We start from the raw sequence: 5281 nt of genomic DNA, 5'->3' as shown, positions 1-5281 counted from the left end.
TATTTTCTTTTATGATAATTCTTTTTGTTTTTAATGTTTTGAACAAAATTCTATATAATTTTAGTTACAATAATACTAGATGTTTATGAAAGCTTTTTAGTTGATTCCTTCAGTACCAGTTCTAAGGCCGTTACAAAGGCATTTTATTTGGTACAAATTTTAAGGCTGGTGCCCCACGAGCACCTTTTAGTACCGGGTCGTGGCATGAACCGGTAAAAGAGTTTTTTAGTTGATTCTTGCTGCAGCTGTTTTTTAGTCCCACCTCGCCAAGCGAGAGGCACTCGCAGCGTTTTATAAGCCCTGAGTGCAGAGACGATACAGAAGAGGCTCAATGCTAACCTGCAGGTTGCTTAGCTTCAAGCCTTGAGGAATAGGGTAGACTGCACGGAACTATGTGCAGTGCAGTTTACACTATTCCGAAAGGCTTGAAGCTAATTAACGAGCATTGCACCTCTTTTTTATTTTTAATGACTTATTACAACTCAGAAATAAATAGAAAAAAATAAATATAGCAGAAAATAAAAATAAAAATAAAACTATTCAGAAATAAATAGAAGAAAAAATAGTCGTGATTAACTTTACTAAAAGAATGAGCATAGATGCGCTTATAGAGAGAATTCAACCTAAATTCATAATAAATTTCTACTAACTTCAGAGAAATTCAATATGAATTTAGGTCAAATTCCCTGTATAAGGGCATCTATTTTCACTTTGAGAGGAGCTCAACAAGGCAGAGAGGGAGGGGCTTATAAACCGGTGTGAGCGCCCTTCGATTGGCGAGGTGGAACTAAACTCTGACCGCAACGAGGACCAACTCTTTAGTCCCGGTTTGTGGCACGAACCGGGACTAAAGGGCTGCCTTTGGTCCCGGTTCAAGCCACCAACCGGGACCAATGGTGGTGGGCCAGGAGCGAGGCCCATTGGTCCCGGTTCGTCCCACCAACCGGGATCAAAAGGTCCAGACGAACCCGGACCAATTGCCCACGTGGCCCGGCCGGCCCCCGGGGCTCACAAACCGGGTCCAATGCCACCATTGGTCCCGGTTCTGGACTGAACCGGGACTAATGGGCTGACCCGGCCTGGACCATTGCCCCCTTTTCTACTAGTGTGCCTCGGTGTGTCGTCTATGATCTTGCATTAGCGTTTTATTCTAACATGTTTGATGCTCGTTTTCTGAATTTTCTGAATTTGTGATTGCTCTTGGCCTTGTCAAGTGCGTTTTCTGAATTTTCAGATCTGCCGCTAGCTATGGAAGTGCGTTTTCTAAATTTCCGCAAGTGCAACGACCAGGTTCAGTTTTAGTTGAGTGTAGCACTAGTGCAGGCTTTGGAAGATCAGTTATAGTTCATTGTAGTACTAGTGTATGTCTAACAAACTAAATGTTACGTAGTAGATAGATGCAAAGTTAGTTCAGCAATGTCAAGTTCGGTTTTAGTTCAGTGTAGTACTGCTCAAGTTGAGTTTACTTCAGGTATAAAATTATCTGTTGCAGCAGTCCGAGCGATTGTGATTCTCGTGTTGTCTGTAGGTTTTCCGTTAGGGAGGAGTTCGCTGATAGCTTGGAGCAGCCGGTTCCGACCCGTCTACCGCTCGTGATAGGGAAGGAAGGTCTTTGGCCTTTGCCACGCGAGTCCAATGTGGCGTCCGCCTACGCCGAAGTTGTTGGAGACTGTGGACTCTCTTTGAGCAGGGCGAGAGCTGAGCGGAGGAAGAAAGCATCGCCGAGGGAGTCCGTTGAATAGACAAGCAACGTGAATCCTGAAGCCCCGGGATCGATCAAGAGGTAATATCTTCACGAGAGTTAATTCTCACTTCCTTGAACATTAATCACTGATATTAATGATAGAGCATAGTAGGTTCCTGTAGATCTGTGTTCGTACCAGATTGCCCAACACATGGGGTCTTGAAGAAATCAATTGATGTCATTCGTGTGTTTTTTTATACATTTGTTATGGTTTGCCTAGTAAAGGAGGTAGCCAAGTTTGGTAGAAAAGTTGGGTATGTCGGGTCAAACCATTTGCAGCTTAGTATAGCTGCTTGAGTTCAATTGCCTAGCCTCGGTGGCGTGGAAAAATCAATTGATGGCACGGGCGTTGAGCCGCCGGACTCGAACGCTGGGTTCGGGTGCGGGAAACGTGTTGGCGGTGCTAGCCAGGGGCGGAAAGAGGGTAACGAGCGACGTTGAGGTCCGCACAGTCGACCAATAGGGTGAATCCGGAGGATCCAGGTTGGACAAAAAGGTGCTTCCTGAAACCATTCCGTGTCTTTGTTCTGAATTTTTTTTGTTGAGTGAGTGCTGCTGTGTTTGTACTTTTGTCGTACGACATACTTCAGCTGACCGCCATGATCTTTGTTGTGACTTAGAAATATAGTTTTTACATGCTGAATTTAGACGCTGCCCGAAAAATACCTATTGATATTGATGCTTGCTAAGTTGGTATGCTCGTATATTCAATTAACTGTTCAAATCATCTGCGTGTATAAACGAGGAAGTCAAATATGTCTGTCATAAAGTGTGAATCGGGATTTTATATTTTGTTTTGTGGCATGCTATGTCTACATAAGTTGTCTTTTTGTGCTGACATGGGTTTGCTTTGAGTCTTTAAACATCTGATAAAATTGCATGCAAGAGGCTTGTGAGCGGTGGTACCATCTGTGAAAAATATGTTTCTAGCTAAATTACAAGCATACCACCATGGCAACTGTGATTGCATCTGATATACCACTAGCATTCCTGTTTCTTAATTCTGTTTTGCTGGGAAGTATGCATGAAAAAGTGTCGATGATGATGCAGGATGAGCTTTGCAAGCCAGATAACGAAGTGGATAGGGATTACATCGAGATGATGAACTCTACACTAATGGGTTACAGAATTGACTGGTTGAAGAAGGTAAGCACTAATGGGTTACAGAATTGACTGGTTGAAGAAAGTAAACATAGTGGTCTGTGTCATTAGCTTTGCATCGTATGATGTCTGTCACCTGTGATGGCTAGTAACTTCTACTTGGTTTTGATCGCAGTTCATCCTCCCCAGTGCTGTTCATGGACTGCTGGTTGCTGTACATCCTAGACATCGAGAACAAGGAAGTTATGGTGCTTGATCCAACTGAGACAGATCCAGCAAATGAGATGATAAAGCATGAGGCAACACGAACCGTGTATGAGGTGAGTTTGTCCAGGAATAATTTATAAATAAAATTATATTATGTGCCTTTCATATGGCGAGACAACGAATGGGAATACCGTTGCCACCAAGGAGGAGAGTGGGGTGTACATCGTCCACTACATAACAGAGCTCACAGGGCTTTAGCATCGTTCATTGCTAAGCCCATAAAAAGAAAATTTTGTTTCGAGTGATGAACTGAAAAAACACCAAAAAGCAACAATGTTGTCAGTACACTAAGTCGTGCTTCTTGATGTTATTTTTTGTTTGACACGTGAGAAGCTAGATCACATTCGGTAGAAGATTGCATACAATGTTGTGACCATGATGGGAAACAAGGGTGATCTCCCGGTTTTCCATTGCGAGGAGATAATTGACTGATGGGAAATGAATCATGGTTCAGATTACTTGCAGGCTGGTAACATCTTTTGTCCGTGCGACGAGTGTGGTCTGTCCATTTAAGTGCACCCATTAGTGTTGGGGGGCTTTTGGAGAAACCAAAATCCAAAGTAGTGTGTGATGGAAACCTATGGACCTTATTTGAATTTGTACTTAAAGACCTGAGTAGAGTCAGGAGACCTACATGTGTGCAGTGTTGTGAATTGCCGAAGCATAGGCTTGCTTCATGTATCAGAACCCATGGGAAGTAGTTGAAATTGCCATGAAAACTTATTTCAATTCCTGCTTTTTGTTAGAGTTGTGTCGAATATTGTGTACAAGGTAGGTTACAGTTGGACTATGAGTTGTATTGTGTTTACATAGGATGTGGAGTCGTGTCCAAATAGGACACTTGTATCCTAGGCCTCTCTTATATAGCGAGGGTAGACACACGATGTAACCTATGCCAACATAATAGCACCGGAACGCAGGGGAAGCCGGCGGCGTGTGCCGGTGTCCAGGGCGACCGGGTGCGGTATTGTGACGATGTCACGGGGAGGAGCGCCCGTAGTGATGCCCCGAGGATGTAGCCATATCGGTGAACCTCGTTAACAAATCTCAGTGTCGTGCTCGTGTGATGATTGCTTGATTCTCGAATGATCGACGGTGGCCTCGAATTTATTCTAACAAGTGGTATCATGAGCAAGGTTCGATTTGAGGTTGCCTGGTGTTGATGTAGAGGAGGAAAGTTCGACATGGATCGGTATAGTCTCAGCAGGAAAAGCGATCAGAGAAGTCGAAGAGCGATACAATCAAGAAGCAATTGAAATCGAGCAGATCGCATGCAAGCGGTGGCAGCGGAATCGTGCAGCAGTGGCGTATAGATCGATTCGATCGATCGGAAGCGGCGGCGGCGTAACGCGGAAGGCTGCCGCGGTTCAGGAGCAGCTCGGACTAGGGAATCTGTGTGGCGTGCGGCCTGGATGTACGTTCGGCTGTGGCCCAAGAGCGGCTGGACACCAGCGATGTGGCCCACTGGATGGGCTCAGGAGCGAGTCTAGCCCAGGTGGAGCTGGTTACCAGGCGTGCAATGGCCCATTGACGTGGATGCAAAAGGCTGGTGGCATTGTGCTGTGCTCGTGCGGAGCTAGCCGTGTGCAGGTTGACGTACGAGCGTTCAAAGGGACCGAGGCTGAGGCGCTTGCTGTACATGAAAGAGAGGACATCGTGAGGATTTGTTGAGAACAAAAAGAATCTGCAATGTGTGGTATAGACATGTGGCATGGACACCAATGAGATGAAGAAAAGGAGTGTTGGGAGTTATGGAGACATGCTTGGTGTACCCATGGAGACTACCATGAAATCCGTTTTTCTTCTGGATGTGTTGAGAATTGCGCACGGGATTTTACCAGGATGTTGGCAGGTTGGTGACGTACGTATAAGGCTCAGAGGAGCCTCGAGGGCGTCATGAAGATCATGCATACACATGGCGTCCAAGACATGCACAGATGTGCGAGCGGTCATGGTGCAAGGTGGAGCATGGTTGCAGTCGGATATATTCGGCTGGGTCAGACTTATCGGTTTTGACGGATCGACGCAAGTCGGTTGGTACAGAAGAAGGTGTTGGATCGGCGATGACGACATAGGAGCGTGATGCTGATGGTGACCGACTTCTGGGGCGTGGAAACACGTGGCGCAGGCCCGAGGGCTTGTGTGGCTTCGACAAGACTATGGCGCGGG

General features: G+C 45.8%; 1 long non-coding RNA gene across 1 annotated transcript; it reads left to right on the top strand.

Moving 5' to 3' along the window:
* The first annotated feature begins 1161 nt into the window (after nucleotides 1–1161).
* On the top strand, nucleotides 1162–3754 carry LOC123115542 (uncharacterized). The gene is made up of 3 exons (XR_006456656.1): nucleotides 1162–2240; nucleotides 2795–2890; nucleotides 3021–3754. It is a non-coding gene; the product is annotated as an uncharacterized lncRNA (long non-coding RNA).
* Nucleotides 3755–5281: the final 1527 nt, after the last annotated feature.

The sequence above is a fragment of the Triticum aestivum genome, chromosome 5B (assembly GCF_018294505.1).
Source record: "Triticum aestivum cultivar Chinese Spring chromosome 5B, IWGSC CS RefSeq v2.1, whole genome shotgun sequence".
In the NCBI taxonomy this organism is placed as follows: domain Eukaryota; kingdom Viridiplantae; phylum Streptophyta; class Magnoliopsida; order Poales; family Poaceae; genus Triticum; species Triticum aestivum.
The sequence above is the reverse complement of the archived record's forward strand: the minus strand, read 5'-3'. Positions and strand labels throughout refer to the sequence as shown.